The following is a 16,286-nucleotide window of genomic DNA, read 5'->3' on the forward strand; positions in this document are numbered from 1 at the left end:
CAGGCCGATGTAATGAAGCCTCCATAAAACCCTCTCAGTGACGGGGTTCTGACACCTTCTGGATTGATGAACACACGCAGGTCCTGGGAAGGCAGCATGCCAGGGAAGAGCGCACACAAAACCTCTGCCCCCTCCGTACCTTGCCTTATGCATCGCTTACATTTGGGCTCTTTCAAAATAAAACAGCTAAGTAAAGCACTCTTCAAAGTTCCAGAGCGGGCTGTGGGAACCTCCGAATTTACAGCTGGTCGGTCAAAAGTGTAGGTAGCAACCTGGGTCTTATGACTAGAGTATGAAGTAGGAACCATCTTATGGGGTAAAGCCCTTAACCTGTGCGATCTGTACTAACTCGGGACAGTTAGTGTCAAAATGGAATTGTAGGATATCCAGTGGTTATCTGCAGATGGACAACTGGTGCGGGGGAAAAAAAAAAAACTCCAAGCATCTGGGGTCAGAAGTGTTGTAGAAAAGTGTTGTAGAAGTTGTGACTTCCTATTCCCAAATAAAACAAACGCATTCCTGCCACAGGATCTTTGTACTTGTAATTCCCTTTGGGTCAAATCTTTATCCTTTTAATATCTGTATGGTGTGTACCTTCACCTCACTCTGGCATCTACTCAAAAAGGCTTCTCTAACACCCAGCATACCCTGACTTACTTTTCTTACAGGACTTCAGTAATTCAACCCTGCAGATCTACTTCTTGACTATTCCCCTGGAAAATATTCCACTTCAGGATCCCCAGTACCTATAATGGTGGCTAGCACATAGTAAGAGCTCAATAAATGGTTGGAGAATGAATGAATGTCTGTTTGCATGTCTAATGGGGACCCAAGGTCCTCATCTCTAAAACAGGTCACGGGGCTAATCTTGGACAACCGTCATAAATACTAACAGACCAGTTATGTGAAAAGCTGTGACTGTGAAAACACGTGCCTAGACTGTGGTGTTCATTTAAAAAATAAAAAGAACATTTTTTTTTTTTATTGAGTCTAAGACCAAGCGGTTTTCACATTCTAACACCTTTGACATCAAGAAGCTTCCAGCAGAAACAGGACCACAGGGAAGTAGTAACATGACCGCCCCTTTCAGCACGTTCCCAGAACTTGCAGAATGGGTGTCTTTGGCTCCAGAAAAAATCCTGGAGGCAGAGGAAGAGGGCAGTCTTTCAACCCTATGAACCAAATGGTGGTGGGAAGGGGCAGGACGAGGTGGAGAATCAGATGTGTGCTAGCAACATTCCTGAAAGAGAAGCCAGGAGGAGGCTAGCTCCACAGAGCTCCAAAGTGGGCTTGGGTGTCTTCTCTGGGGAATTCTTAGGGAAATGGGATGCTCACAGTGGGTGAGGAAGAGGATACAATATAGCAAAACGGAGATGGCAAGGACAGGGAGCCGAGGAAGCATTCGGAAGAGTGAGACTCCAAGGTAAAGAAGCTTTAGGAATACCAGAACCGACATATTTGCCAAGACTTTGCTTTATATGTAAGCATAGCAAGAAAATATGATAAAAACCCATCCAATTAGGCCTAAAAGGGCCCTTTCAATAAGCACAAAAGAATGATTCAGCAGGATAAGAAAGCATTGTGTCGCAGTTTAATTAAAAGCCCTTTTTAATTTCTTGGCTTTATATAAAGTGACAGTGCCTCTTACAGCTGGCAGCATCTAGGTATGTAGAGGAAACAGAATTTGCCTGGAAAAAAAAATTGGGGAATAAGACTCCAAAGCACCCCTGGCCCCAAATATTTCTCTGTTGGTTTATCCCTTGACTTATTTTTTCTGTATTTCATCCCGAAGTCTGTTTTCAGGCCTGATTTATGGTGCAGGTTCCCCTGGGGGGAAGCAGCAGATCTGCGTGTTTGTCAAGGACGGTGGTTCTCGAAGGGCTGTCCTGGGACCAGCAGTGTCAATGTCATCTGGGAACGTGGTAGAAATGCACGTTCTTAGCAGCCCCCTGCCACCGCCCCAAAGACCTATTAAATCAGAAGTGAGGTACGGGGTTGTTATAACACACCCTCCAGCTGATTCTGATTCATACTAGAGTTTGAAAAGCACTGCTCTCAGAAAAACACCCAGTGCTATCAGCTTGAACACTCAAGCTTAACTACTCATGCAAGTTGAACTAAAATGTCCTAGGAATTCATGGTGCACCAGGCTCTGTGCCGCGAGCTGAATGTGCCTCACATTCTAAAGAAGTACACGTGCCAATGACTAAGTAAAACACAAAACGGAATGAAGAGGACGGCTGATGGAGGTGCTGATACCATGTTCTGTTCAGGGGATGGAGGAGAAATTCTGATTCAAGAGTGTTGGTGGGCTTCTCGGAGGCGGCGGCAGTGGAACGGAATCTTGTAGGAGAAGGTGGTCTGGGACAGGTTTTCTATGACAGAGGAGAACGACCCGCACCCTGAGGAACTGGGACAAGAAGACTCAGAGTCCGTGAGCGTAAGGGGCCATCACTCACACGCTCTCTGAGAGCCTGGTTACTTCAACAGTCCTCCCACCGCTCTAGTCCTCACCACGGATGCTGCTTGGGGCAGGACTGCCCCGTTGCCACCCCAGGTCCGTTCTTCCTTTCCTGCTTAGGAACAGAGAACCCTGCTCACATTCAGAGGAGCAAAGCAGCCAGAGACAACATGACATATCATGGCCTCTGCAGCAGCCAAGCATGGCTATGGGACCTCAGAAGGCCACTTACAGGCAGTTTGCCGGTGGCGACCTGTGCCCATTCTGGCAGCCTCGTCCCTGTTTCTTCTTGGCTGCTGGCCTATGTTGAGGGCACTGACGCTCTAGTGCCATACTGGCCGCTGAGATGGGGACTACTGCTGAGAACACTCGAAAACAGAGTATTCTGTGAATGACACCACTCAACCACCACACCAACCTACCACCAACATCCCAACTGCCTGGATGTGGGGGAGAAATCAACTTCCGTCTGGTTTAAGTCCCTGCTCCTGGGGACTGCTGTCACACGCGGTGGCACCTCACTGCCCCTGACTCACCACTATTTCCATCAGCCTCCTCTTCATCTGCGACACTCCACAGTCCTTCTCCTTTACTGAACACCTTTGTCCCAAGCCCCCATGTTCCTCTCCATCTGCTGCCATTCTTCTGGAGCACATTATCACAGAGCCATCCGACCTTTCAGCCTGATGGCATGGGGCTGGGGGAGGGGGGGCTCATTTCCAAGCATCTTCATCCACACACCCCACCCACCCACCCCAGACCCGCAGCCCCATCCACACCATCCCCGCTCAGTACGGTCCAGGTACCCAGCCCACCAGCATCGCTGGGGGAGCCGGTCAGAGGAGCAGATTTTCCAGCCCACCCCAGGCTTGCAGACCAGGGGATGTGAAGGACCACGACAGCAGGGGAGACACTACTGTCGACATCCTCCCTCCTCTCCTCCGGACCACAGAGCGAGGAAATCCATCCTCCAGCTACACCTGTCTGTCCTTCCAGATCTCACCGAGTCATCCCTTCCGAACAACCTGAAAAGCAACCTATACTACCCTGAATTGCTTGCTTACTCACTCTTCCCTGAACAAAATAATTACTTTCACACTTCCCTGCTTTTGTTTTCGTTATTCCCTCCACCTGAAATGCCCTTTCAAATCCCAGAAAACCCACCGATCTCCCACTCGCCTTTGGGGACACTGCCAACTCAAATGCGACCTCCAGACCATGAGCATTTTAGGGAGAAGGAACTGTTCTGGGCCTTCTCAGCCCGCTCTGGAGCCCACATCACTTACTACAGCATCACCTTGAACGTGGAAGGCAACCTCTCTGTGCCTCAGTTTCTTCACCTGTAAAGCTCAGTTCCAAGAAACCAAGGAGGACATTAAAATTAAAGCACCTGCAACAATGCTTGGCACATAGTAACCATTTAATAAGCGCCAGACACTAATTCTTCACACCAAGACCTAGTGCGGGAGCAGACACACAGTGGGCGCTCCGTATACATTTACAGACTTGAACGTACAGTTTCTGGATTGGCTTCTGTGCCTTAATTCTTCCTGGGCTCATGAGTCCACCCCACCCACTCTTCTCCACAGCCCAGCGAAAAGCCGGAATCCAGCCCCCAACAGGGACATTATTTAGATGAAAGAACATTTTCCGCAGCCATCCCAGTCCTCAGAGCCTCGCCAAGAAATAGAAAAGAAAAGCAATATAAATGTTAATAGGAAATTGTCTATTCGCTTTTACGGAGGCTAATCTACTGCAGCCCAACAAAGAGGGAATTAGACAGCTGAAGGGACAGGAAAACATGGGACCTTGACACACCAAAACCCAGGGGACTGCAGCTCCCGAGAGGAAATGCATTCCAGGCCGACGGGACTGTGGAAATCAGGACAGAGGGCTTCTGCTCTGGAGGTCTCCACAGTGGGTAGCCTGGTTCCTGCCCCAGACCCCCTTTCTGGGCATCCATCATCTTGTGCCTATGAAGTTAGGCTACTGGCCCACACAGTACGGAGAGCAAGGTGATGACAGTGCTGTCCCTGTTCCCAAGGACTACTGGGACAGGCAGACAAATGAACCTACATGATCAGACAGTGTGGCGATGCTACTAAGGGCACGGGCTCAAGGTGTAGGCAAGCAGAGAGGTACATCACCAGATCAAGAGGGCAGGAGACAGAGGAGGTCAGCTCCCAGAGTGGACCTGAGGACTGGGTTCTGAAGAGGGGATGGGGATTAGCCTCACAAAGACAGAAGGAAAAGGTGTCCCAGGCAGCCAGAACACTGGGAACTGTACTGAGTTAAGAAGTACAAGGAACTGTACTGAGTTAAGCTAAAGAACGGTGGCCCGAAGATGCCCAGGGCTAATTCCGAGGCTGCCCATGGATGTTACATCCTGAGTCCAAAGAGATTCTGCAAGTATGATTAAAGAATGTGGAGACGGGGCGATTATTCTGGATGATCTGCGTGGGCCCCACGCAATCACAAGGTCTTTAAGAGACATGCAGGAGCTGTCGGCATCAGAGGACGAGTCCGTGCGACCTGGAGGCAGAGAATGGAGGGACACACTTCGCAGACGGAGGAATGGGTCACAAGCCAAGGAATGCAGGCAACCCCTGGAAGCCGAGCAAAAGCAAAGCAACGACTGTCCCCTCGGAGCCCCCCGAAGGAACCAGCCCTGTGACACCCTGACTTCAGCCCAGAGGGATGGATGTTGGACTTCTGACCTCCAGGAGTAGGAAAGACACCTCTGCCTTGTTTGAAACCACAAAGTTCACGGTGACTTCTTGGAGGAGCAACAGGAAAGTAACACACATAGGCCGTCTGACGGGCATCTTCAAATGCTAAAGAAAAGTGATGGGGAAAAAATGGAACTGAGGAAGGGGGCAGCCATGGGCCAAACCACGAAAGGATTTGTGCACCAGGCTGAGTTCCCATTTTATCCTCGATGTGGAGCTGCTGCTAAAGGATATTAAGCAGAGGGATGATATAATAAGATCGCCCGTGCGAAAGCACAGAATTGTCACATTTTCAGATCTTAAATCTCAGGAATTACCACACGTCTAATTCTCCATTTTACTGACTCATTTCTTTTATCATGGACTGTAATGACATTATGAAAAGGAGGAATAACTTACTGGAATATGTAACTCTATCGCCAAACACCCCCCCCGCCCCCCGCTAGATGCCCCTCGAAGGTTCTGGAAGGTGCATCTGTACCGGGAGGGCAGCGATCAGGTAGGACGTGCGGGTGCAGACAGCCGGACAGAACCGCGTTGAGGGTTTCCCCTCCCAAATCCTGGACGGAAGACTGCCGTGTGCCTTAAAAACTCCCGTTCGGATGCTCTCTCCCCACCAGGAAGGGGAAAGGCAACCAACGTGTATGGAATGCTCACTTGGGGCCAAAAGCTTTGTGAACATTTCCTTTGCTGAGATCCCCCCACCCACAAGGATCATCTGAGGAAGGACAATTACCACCCTCCCAGGCCGCACTCTTAAGTTGGGGGCGGGGGAGGGGGTGGGGCAGTGCACTGATTCTCCAGTGACTGAGGGCCATTCCCTGGGTGCCGCTGTCACAAGGCACAGGGCCCACCAGAGAATGCCAGGCAGAGGAGACACCCCACCTCCCCACGTGCCCCCCACATGTCCACAAGTCTCTCTGCACACGGAAAGGCTTCGGATATAAAATTCTGGCTAGCTTCCAGGCTCCGTCCTGGCCCCCTTCCAGGCTCCGTCCTGGCCCCCAAACCCCAGCGTATAGCCCAGCCTGGGCCCACGTCCCCCTCTTCAGGGCCTCTGCCAGCTCTGCCCCTTACCGAATGTCACTTGCTGCTAAAGGGATTGCTTAGGTGGCCTCTAAGCAGCCCCGGATCTGAACAAGCTAGGTTTGCTCTGGCACTGCCACCAGCCCCCAGAGGCCATGGGCTAGGCCCTGCGGACGTTCCAAGGCAGTGCCTTGGCTCCCCCCACCCTGCCTGAGAAGGGTGCTCAGCAGACTGTGGAACGGATTTCAAAAATCCCTACCCCTCCCCGGGCTTCAGTTAAAATAGTGATTCCCCACCTTCGCCATGGGGACCTCCCCCGAGTTGAAAGCCCAGCACGCTCTCCATGCGCCCGACCCTCTCCAGGACCGTAGGGGGCGCTCTGCGGGGTGGGGAGGGGGCGCGTTGTAACGCCGCAAAGGGCGGACAACGTCGGGCACAACATTGGGCACGTGCGGAGTTTTCAATCCCAAGCTATTTTCGCACGGCTGGGAACCGCTCTGACAGGCTCCACTCTTCCCTGCTCCCCCTTTTCTTTTAGGATCTATATTTGGGGACAGTACATTCCTAAGAATAGAATCCCTGAGTTAAAGGGTAAAAGCACAATTTATAGTTCCTATGGTGAACTCGCGGCTTACTCTACAGAAAGAGCGTTGTTGGCGTTGCCAACGATTCAAGTCCACCAGCCACGGACGGAGGCCTGACTGCAATCCGGCGCCCCGCCCGCCACCTCCTCTTCCCTGCCCCTGTTTCGATAGCACACGGTGCTCCAATTGCCCCATATGGTTGACAACAAGAGTGAGGTCGTGTCAACTAAAGCAACCTGCCCCAACAGGCTATTACCATCTGGAGTTATTTTGAGACAGGGCGGGGAGAAGATTCTAAGTCCCCGAACCCTCCAGTTCCGCTGCATCTGCTGAATTATTCAGATCTCTGAGTTATCCCACACAGCTACAACAGCTTTCACTTACTGAGATAACCACAGACCAGGGACTAGACTGCGTACTGCTTTGTTATGTAAACCAGCACATCCCCCCAAGCCCACCGTCAGTGAGCCAGTCGAAATTTGAGCAAGGCATGGGTCTGCCCAGTCCACAGATGAAAGCAGTGGAGCTCAGGGAAGCAACTTCCCTCCACAGATGATAAACTTATCCATCAATAAACGGATCGGCACAGGGGCTGTCTCCGAAGCCGAAGCATGGCACTGGAAGGCTAGACTGCCGCGAACGGTTACCACCACCAGGTGGGTGGCGAGGAAGGAGGTTTCCAAAGATGGTGGTGAGAAAAATCAGCATTCCATTTCGGTTCATCTTTCCTGGCTGTGCTGCTGGCTGTGTAGTTTGATGAGTGCAGTGTTTATTCCAGTGCCATTCCGACTAGCTGCATACAAATACATGTCCTTCTCTACTGAGGGCTACTTCCCATTACACGAACAATGAGCACGAGGACCAGCCCATGTCCCTGCATAGGCCTCCAGCGGACCAACCCCCCCACCCCCGAACTTACCTCTCATTAGAGCCTGGGAGAGAACAGGAAGGACTTCTCCCAGGGGTAGCCTGTGCAGTGGGAATGGAGCAGAAAGCAGTTCCTAGAAAGCAGAAGGAGCTCCCTTTTAAGGGCAAGAGCATCATAATCGGAAAGAAGCCGCAGGTTCGAGACCCAGCTCTGCCAGTAACTCAATGTGCAATCTGGGGCAAGTCAGTCTTGGCCTCATAAAGACTAATTATAAGACAAATAACTTGATGTAATTTCAGACTCTCCTCTCGAGGCGGCAGGCGAGATTCTAGTAAAAATGGATTGAATCGCTTTAAAGAGAGGAAAAGATTGAGCAAACCAAGACCAGATAGCAGGGTCCCAGATCACTTGCACAACTTAACCTACCATCTTATACTCCTTTGCCTCAAAACGCACAGACAGAAACCCACGGGTTGGCCCTTTTCTGCTAAGGCAGCAACCAACACAGACTCTTTCAGATCCCACTGACATCGTGGTCGCAGGTCGAAGGTAGCTTGAAAAAAAAGAAATCATTACGTCCATCTTCAAGTGAGAATGCTATCATCGCAGGAGATCCAGAACTGACCCTGGAGACCAATTCCAGCTGAAGATTACGACTGATAAAGAAATGGGAGGGAGAAAAGGAAAAAACCCACCCTGGTTTCCCTTTCTCACTGTCCTCCCACGAGAAGGATGGGTCTTTTTCCTTGTCATCCTGCCAGATGCTAAAGGGAGACCTCCCAGGACCGCACCTCCCCTTGGCACAACCAGTCTGACCATGTTTACTAGGCGCCCATCACGGAAATACGGGAAATGCCCAGGTGAGTACACAAAGCATCCAAGCCACGTATAACAAAATTCATCAAGTCAAGTTTGGCTTTGCCAGAGATGCTCTTTTCATTGTAACTTAGAAAGTCTCCAGGTGTTAATAGCTGGAAATCGTTCTAGGGCTCCGCTTTTGGGGCTTTATGGCTACATTTGCAGCACACAACCGAGATCCTCCAAACAAGAAGACTCCAGGTACGTTATGCATCATCCCCACCCCACCCCACCCCCGCCCGCTTTCTCCAATTGCTCTGGTTTCCCAGCCAGCCTTCCTCTTTGCTCCCAAAGGAACTTTAAAAAAAAATTTTTTTTTAATTTAAAAAAAAAGAAAAAAGAAAAGAAAAATCAAGCTGCTTGGTGGGGGGCGGGGGAGTGTCAATTTGTAAATTCCCCTCTTGGCCCTGTCTACCTGCAAAGATACAGAAAAATCTAGAAGTAAAAGAAGAGGATTGTTGTTTCCCTTTTTAGTTTCCAGATGGAGCTGCCTCCCACAGGCTACCCACACACCCAAGTGGTTGATGTCACTATTGTGATTCTGGTAGTACCGTGCGGGGCCCTGGGGCAGGCACCCCCTCTAAAAAATCCACAAGAGTCAGCACATCTGAGGAAGCCAGAGACAGAAACGAGGGAGCCGGTGGGTGCCTGGCTTTGGAGAGATCCACAGAGCCACCGGGCAGAGGCCAGCAAGTGGGCGTACGCGCCCACACACCCGCTGGACTGAACCTTAGGCATTGAGAGGCAGAGGCACCAGCACAGGCCGAGCGCGGTACAGGCCCAATACCGCCCCATGGGACCCTCACAAAAAACCCCTTTGGCCATCTCCTGGGATGAAAGGCTCAGAATTCATCAAGGTCACCCGTGGTCTGGAGGAGCCCGGCACTGCGGTGTGACAGGCCCCCACACATGGAAGAGAATGGCCGGCACATGGCGGAGCTTCTTTCTGAAGAATGTCATCATCGGGACTGTGCCCCGGGCACTGGGTCTACCCACTGAGGTGGCGGTGGTGGTAATGGGAAGATGTACAGGGAGACCTGGCTGGGGACTCTGACTGGAACCACTTCCGCTTGGTCCGCTCAGGATTCCTGCCATGGGCCGGACCCCGAAGCTAGACATGACACGCCTTCTTGACTCCCAGTGTCTGCCTTCAGGGGACTGTCCCTGCACAAGGTTACTCGTGCTGCCATAACAAAGCTCTCCAGACCGGAGAGCTTAATTAAACACAGAAGTGGAGGCCCTCACATTTCTGGAAGCTGGGGTCCCGACCTAGGTGTCAACAGGGTTGGTTTCTTTTTGGTCATCTCTCCTGGCCTTGCAGCGGGCCATCTTCCCCATGTGTGTCTGAGTCCTCCTAATCTCCTCTGCTTGTAAGAGCCCCGGGAATGCTGGATTAGGGCCTCCCAGGTGATCTCATTTTACCTCATTTACCTCTTTAAAGACCTCCTCTCCAGATACAGTCACAGTCTAAGGGACTGGGTACGGAGGCCTTAAGCCGATGCATTTTGAAAGGAACAAAATTCAACCCGTAACAGTCATTACCATCTTCATACCTCTGAGGAACAGGACACACACAAGAAGGCGAAGTAGCTCACCAGAGGGCTATAGGGCCAAACAGAGTGAGCACGGGGACTTGTACCTAAGATCTAACTTTATCTCAAGTAGTCATTTGCATCGAGCATGCCAAGACTGCTCAAGGATTATAACGGTTTTGTTGTTGGTTGTTGAGCCAGTAACTGCCTATCATCATGACTCATTCTCCTTGATTCAGGGTTGTCTAGACACCAGAGTTGCGCAGAACAACCCATTCTCCATTGTAATGCACCAATTTTAAAAAACCTTCATTACAAGCCATTCGACTGGGGGATCACAACTCTCAGGTGCCCCCCTGTGATTGATGCGTGTTCTCCAAATTGGATTTCTTGCTTCCAAAGAGCCTTTTGGTGGTGCCTTGTGGAAAACCTTGCACATAGTGGTTTCCTGGTCAATATTTGCTGAATGCATGAAAGTATGTACAAATGGACGGAGTGCTCAAGGTAACATCGAAAGACCCTTCCCGGTTTTCATTTAATTCCATGATTTTGTTCTAGGAAGTAACACCCCGGGACAGCTGCTTGACGGCAGAGGATTACATGAGACCCAAAACCGTACCTTTCTTCTCTGAAGTGTATCTTCCTCCTCCTCCCCAGCAAGCAGGTCAGGGCAGCAGCACCCATGGAAACAATGCAGTGATAAGCTGCCATTGCAGATAATGGCTTTGGTCCAGGCACAGAATGATGGAAAACCCCAAGACCAATTAAACTTTGCCCTTAGAATTAATCCCAGCACTACTCTGAATACTTTCTTCTCTTGCCAAACAGTTGCTAGGTGAGAAAAAGACGGAAAACTTCACCATCAGCATCTGACACTACCATCCCTGTTTCCTATCTGGAGAATGTCATTGTCATTCAATCAATGTCTATTGGAGTAGCTCTATGAGCAAAGAACTACCATGGGCAATTTCCCAAGAAGCAGGAGACAACAGCTCATGACAGAAGGTGTTGAAAAGAATTCAAGAAGGTTAAAAAAAAAATTACAAGAATATGGAAGAGCACTGGGTGTTATACACAATGAATCACGGAACAAATATCAAAAACTAATGATGTACTGTATGGTGGCTACCATAACAATAAAAAAAAAGAATATGGAATAATGCAATACAAATTGTATTAAGATGTGTTAAGCCTTTGAGGAATACCCAGGAATAAGTGTAAGGCTAGGATTTTAAAGAATAAAAGATTCTCAGAAGAAAAGAGACAGTAAATCAAAGCATCAATGGGAGACTAAAACAGTCTCTTTTTACACCTACAGAATGGCTAGTTCCGGGTCCAGTGAGGACCATGAACACGAACTGTCCGGGTATTGAGCAAGCTAGGAGGAACTATAGCAAAAATCGCAGGCCCAGGAGCTGTGCCATGTGCCGATTTGACTCTAGGGAGTTTTAACCATACCCATTACCCTAGTCAATAACCTTATGGGGTGAAGAACAAGAAGGCAGATTATGGGGCACCTGGGAGGGGGGCTTGGGTAGTCAGGTGTGTAACTCTTGATTTGGGGTCAGGTCATGATCTGAGGGTTGTGGGACTGAGCCCTGCATTGGGCTCTGTGCTCAGAGGGTTGCCTGCTTGCTCCTCTCCCTCTGCTCCCCCCACTACTCTCTAATAAATAAAAATAAAATCTTAGGGGGAAAAAATGGCAGATGCTAACTTGGTTGGAAAGCCAAGAAACTTAGACACCAAGCCAGCCAGTGGACATGACCGGTGCTGCACCAGTAAGGATGCTTCCTCAGTTGGAGATATGGGTCAGATGGGTCATGGGACCAGAGGCCCTCAAGAGGTGAGCAGCACAAGCGGGGACTATTCACGGAGACCAGGGGCCCAGTGGCTATGAGCATCTTAGAATGACAGTCTAGCCACTGGACAGCTAAATGAGCCACACACTCCACTCCACTGACAATGGGAAATTACCAGGAAATCTCAGTTCGGCTCCAAGTGTGGTCAAGACACAGAAAGGGACAAGTAGAGAACTAGAGGGAACCAAGAGTGGTTAGAGCCACAGCAGTTGGGAGAGAAGGATGGAAAGAGGGAGGGAGACACACACACACACATACTGTAGGTATCATACATCCTACTGAGGCCAGTAAGAAAAGCTACGAACATATACAGTCTTAAAAAAAAAAAAAAAAAAAGAAAAAGAAAAAGAAAAAAGTAGAAGCAACAACAGGGGGAAAAAGAGCTAGTAACCTTGGCCCCTGCATTCCTCACCAGCCTCCACCAAAGTCAGGTTTAAATTATGTTCCTATGGCACCAACTGTACCACTTCCAGGAACCTTGCCCTGCATGGCAGGTGTGCTCACAGATGGTCTATCTTTAGTATCTACAGTGCCGATGACTGCTACTCGTTTGCAGTCACTGAAACTGCCTATCCCTGTGGCTAATTTGTTTTGTTTGTCCTCAAAATCTCCCCTTTATGAACCTCTTCATCTGGAGAGCAAAATCACATCACTTGAGGGCTCAGATTTGCTAAGAAGCTCAAAGCTTCATTTCACATCTATTTTCTTATAATTAATCAGTTTTATTTAAAAAGGAGGAGAGGGATAGATATATCTACAGACCAGGGAAAACGGATACAGCTTGGAGAACGATTATATATAATAGTCCCAGAAGGTTTAGCTGTTCAGATGATCATGAAAGAAATGGATGAACTTGGTTTTTAAAAAGGTTTCAGCTCCCCCTCCTTCCCCTGAATCAGATAAGGAGAAAGGAGAGGGCTGGGTCCACTTCCTTCTGGAACCACATTAAAACGTATCCCCAAACAGCCCCTCATGGAGAGTCGCTCCACCTCTGCCATGCCTCCAGTATATGAACGCAGGGCACCCCTCACGCCCCGTTGTTGGAAGCACATTAGTTACTATCTGGGGTCCATTCCTACTGTGGTTTCTATTTTTTTTTTTTATTTTTTATAAACATATATTTTTTCCCCAGGGGTACAGGTCTGTGAATCGCCAGGTTTACACACTTCACAGCACTCACCATAGCACATGCCCTCCCCAATGTCCATAACCCCAACCCCCCTCTCCCAACCCCCCTCCCCCCAGCAACCCTCAGTTTGTTTTGTGAGATTAAGAGTCACTTATGGTTTGTCTCCCTCCCAATCCCATCTTGCTTCATTTACTCTTCTCCTACCTATTTATTTGTTTTTTTAAAGATCTATTTATTTGAGAGAGCAAGCGAGCATGTGTATGAGGGAGGGGCAGAGGGAGAAGGAGAGAATCCTTTAAGCAGACGCCCTGCTGAACATGGAGCCAAGGACACGGGGCTTGATCCCAGGACCCCGAGATCATGACCTGAGCCAAAACCAAGACCCAGATGCTTAAACGACGGAGCTACCCAGGTAGCCCCTCGCTCGTTTATTTTTAAACACACCAGCCAGCACACAGGGCTGGAGACAGCAAACCAGGCTGACTTTATATTAATCCGATAGGTCCTTCGTTATCTAGGTGATGGTTTTGTTTTAGGGGATTTTTTTTTCCCCTCCAGGTATAAATTCCTGAAGTCACGAACTAGTAAACCCATGGGTCTGTTTACTCTTCCTTTGTGATATTCAGCCTTGAAAAACGAACCCCTCCCACCACCCGCTGGTGATGATGAACCCGATCTACAACTACGATGATCTAGACAACCGGGAACTGGCTCCTGTCTTTCCACGAAGTGGGCTACGACAGCTTAAAGTTCCTACTATCCGACCGCCATGGTGACGGACAGGCTGGAAATGAAGAATCGCCCTTGCCTGGAAACAATTCAAGTTGTCAGCTCCATGCACCCTTGGGCGTACCCTTTACCTCGCCAAGCCCAGGTCCTCATCGGGAAACTGGGGAAAAGAATTATACCTACTTTATGAGATCGAATGAGCAAGATCCAACGGAGACAGGAGACACCACACAATAAGCCAAGCAGCAATGGCTTTGATCATATAAATGCTAAATTAAGAACTATCATGTAAATCTACCAAGCCAATCCCCCCCCCCCAAAAAAAAAGCAGGGCGGGGGTGTGTGTGTGTGGGAGGGGCAAAGAAACTAGATGAATAACCTACAAAGTCCAGGTAAAATGGATCGTGACACCGTCTCCCATGGCCGCCGCCCATCCTGTGCTTACACAGCCCTGTCACTGCCCCCGGGAAATTCTCTAAGGACCAACCAACCACACACGGACCTCTGACCCATGCCGAGCGCCCTCTGGCCCAGACGGCATCCTGAATTCCAACCTGAGCCGCTGCAGGTCACGGAAGGACACGGGGTGGTGACCTCAGGGGTACAGAGCACAGGCCGCTGAAGATGCACAGAGGTCGCGGGGGGAGAGGGCAGGGGGATTCAGTCTCTCAGAAGTTCGTTTCATCACCATCTCCTCTGACTGTGGGTTCAGCAGCCCTTCACCCGGACTGAGCAAGTCTGCAGAGGAACTGCTCCTTCTGAGTCACTGCGTCTGCCCTCCACCCCCCGCCCCCGCTCCTCCCCACCACCCCCCATGCAGTTTAGAAATCTGAACTCCGACCTGACGGACCCTCAAGGCTCTGGTCTCTCCAGGCTGTCCTCTGGAACCCGTGTTACCGACAGTCCCGTCTCATCCTCAGAAGGCTTGCTGTCAGAAGGGCTTGTGTGCAAGTGTAGAGAGAAGGAGTGGGGGGGGGGGGGGGGGGGGGGGGGGGGGGGGAGGTAGCAAAACAGAGAGGAAACAGCCTGGTCAGGAAACAGGAGACCCCAACTCACACTTCGCTGGCTGGAGTCCTTGGGCTTCCGCCCTTCGTCTTGTGCGTGAGAAGCTTGGGCAACAGAGAATCAGAAATAAGGTGATTTCCTCTGAAATCCTCCCTTGGCACCGCCAGTCACTGAGGTCCAGACAAGAGCAAGCGGTTGGTTGCAGGAGGTTAACTGGGTCACTTACTGGCCAGGTCATGCTCCCCGGGCTTTTCCCACATCTTAGCATCAGTGCATGTGAGACATTTCACCACCAAAGGGCCATCTTCTTCGAAGCCCACTGAGCCCTCCCGCTGCTCCCTGGGGGTACCACAGTCCCCTGCCATCCTGCTGTTTTAAGCCAAGGTTCCTAAAAGCAGGTCAGTAACGCTGGGGTAACACCTGGGTGTTAACCAGTCTCAAAGTGGTCTCCCCAGCCCAGCGGGGCTCACAACAGCCCCTTTACCGAACTGCAAAAAGAACACTCTTGGAAAGCTCCTCCACGCTTGACAACAGTGGCTCCCAAACTTCAGGTGGCAAAGTCACCTTGAGGGCTGGTTAAGAGCAAAGAATGCGGGGCCCCATTCCTCTGGGACATCTGCTGCAGCAGGTCTGGGTAGAACCCAGGAAATCGTATTTCAAACAAGTGCCCAGTTCAGAAATTCTCTTCCCCGAGCACCCCGGTCCAAGGACAGGACACGTGGCAAGGATCACATATCAGAACAACCCCCCCCACCGCCGCCCCGGTCCACAACTCCGGCAACATCAGACGGGGCAGCCTAAAGTGGCTACTTTTTCCAACACAGCTCCAGTCGCTCATGGGATCACAGACAGATGTCACGGAGAAAAAGACCCATGCTGACATGCTGTGAATCCCAGCTGGCAGCGGGCTTGCTCTCCACCGCTCAGAAAGCAACATGAAGAAATCTCTCTATGGAGTTACAGGCCATCCACAATTTAATTTTGAGTTAATTCTCCATCACTAACTACTTGTTCCAATTTCATGTTTCCCTCTAGATAAATTGTTCCAACTCCGTGCACAATCCACACTCCACTCTCCACCTCAGCCCAAATGCTTAAGTAGAATCACAACAGATAGCCCTCGCTTTGGGAGACAAAAGGCAAACCTTCAAATGCATCTCCATAAAGTCACTGTGATGTCCCGGGAGTTCCCAGATTTAGGACATAAAAATACAGCACACCCGGTTAGACTTGAACTTCAGATGAACTAATCATGTGTTAGTAGGAGTGCGCCCGTGCAATGCTTAAGCTGCACTTCTACTAAAAATTGTTTGATGTTTATCTGAAGTGTAAATTTAACTGAGTCTCGTATTTTATCTGGCACCTGTGCACTCATTCAAAAAGTGTATATTGAGCCTCTACGACATGTTACTTGTTACAAATATAAGACATAGAGGCCGGGGTGCGTGGTAAATGTTTAAAACCGGGCTGTCGGGGAGGGGATCATTTTTAGCGCTCGCTGGTGCC

The 16,286-nt window shown here is 50.0% G+C and overlaps 1 protein-coding gene and 1 non-coding gene across 2 annotated transcripts in view; both read right to left on the reverse strand.

The window, feature by feature from the left end:
* Positions 1-16,286, reverse strand: part of LARGE1 (LARGE xylosyl- and glucuronyltransferase 1) — a 520,460-nt gene that overhangs the window by 333,471 nt on the left and 170,703 nt on the right. The window lies entirely within an intron of this gene.
* On the reverse strand, positions 6,269-6,406 carry LOC116854678. The gene has a single exon (XR_004380206.1). It is a non-coding gene; the product is annotated as a small nucleolar RNA SNORA76 (small nucleolar RNA).

This window comes from Lontra canadensis, unplaced genomic scaffold (assembly GCF_010015895.1).
Source record: "Lontra canadensis isolate GAN:19392208 unplaced genomic scaffold, GSC_riverotter_1.0 scaffold93, whole genome shotgun sequence".
NCBI lineage: Eukaryota > Metazoa > Chordata > Mammalia > Carnivora > Mustelidae > Lontra > Lontra canadensis.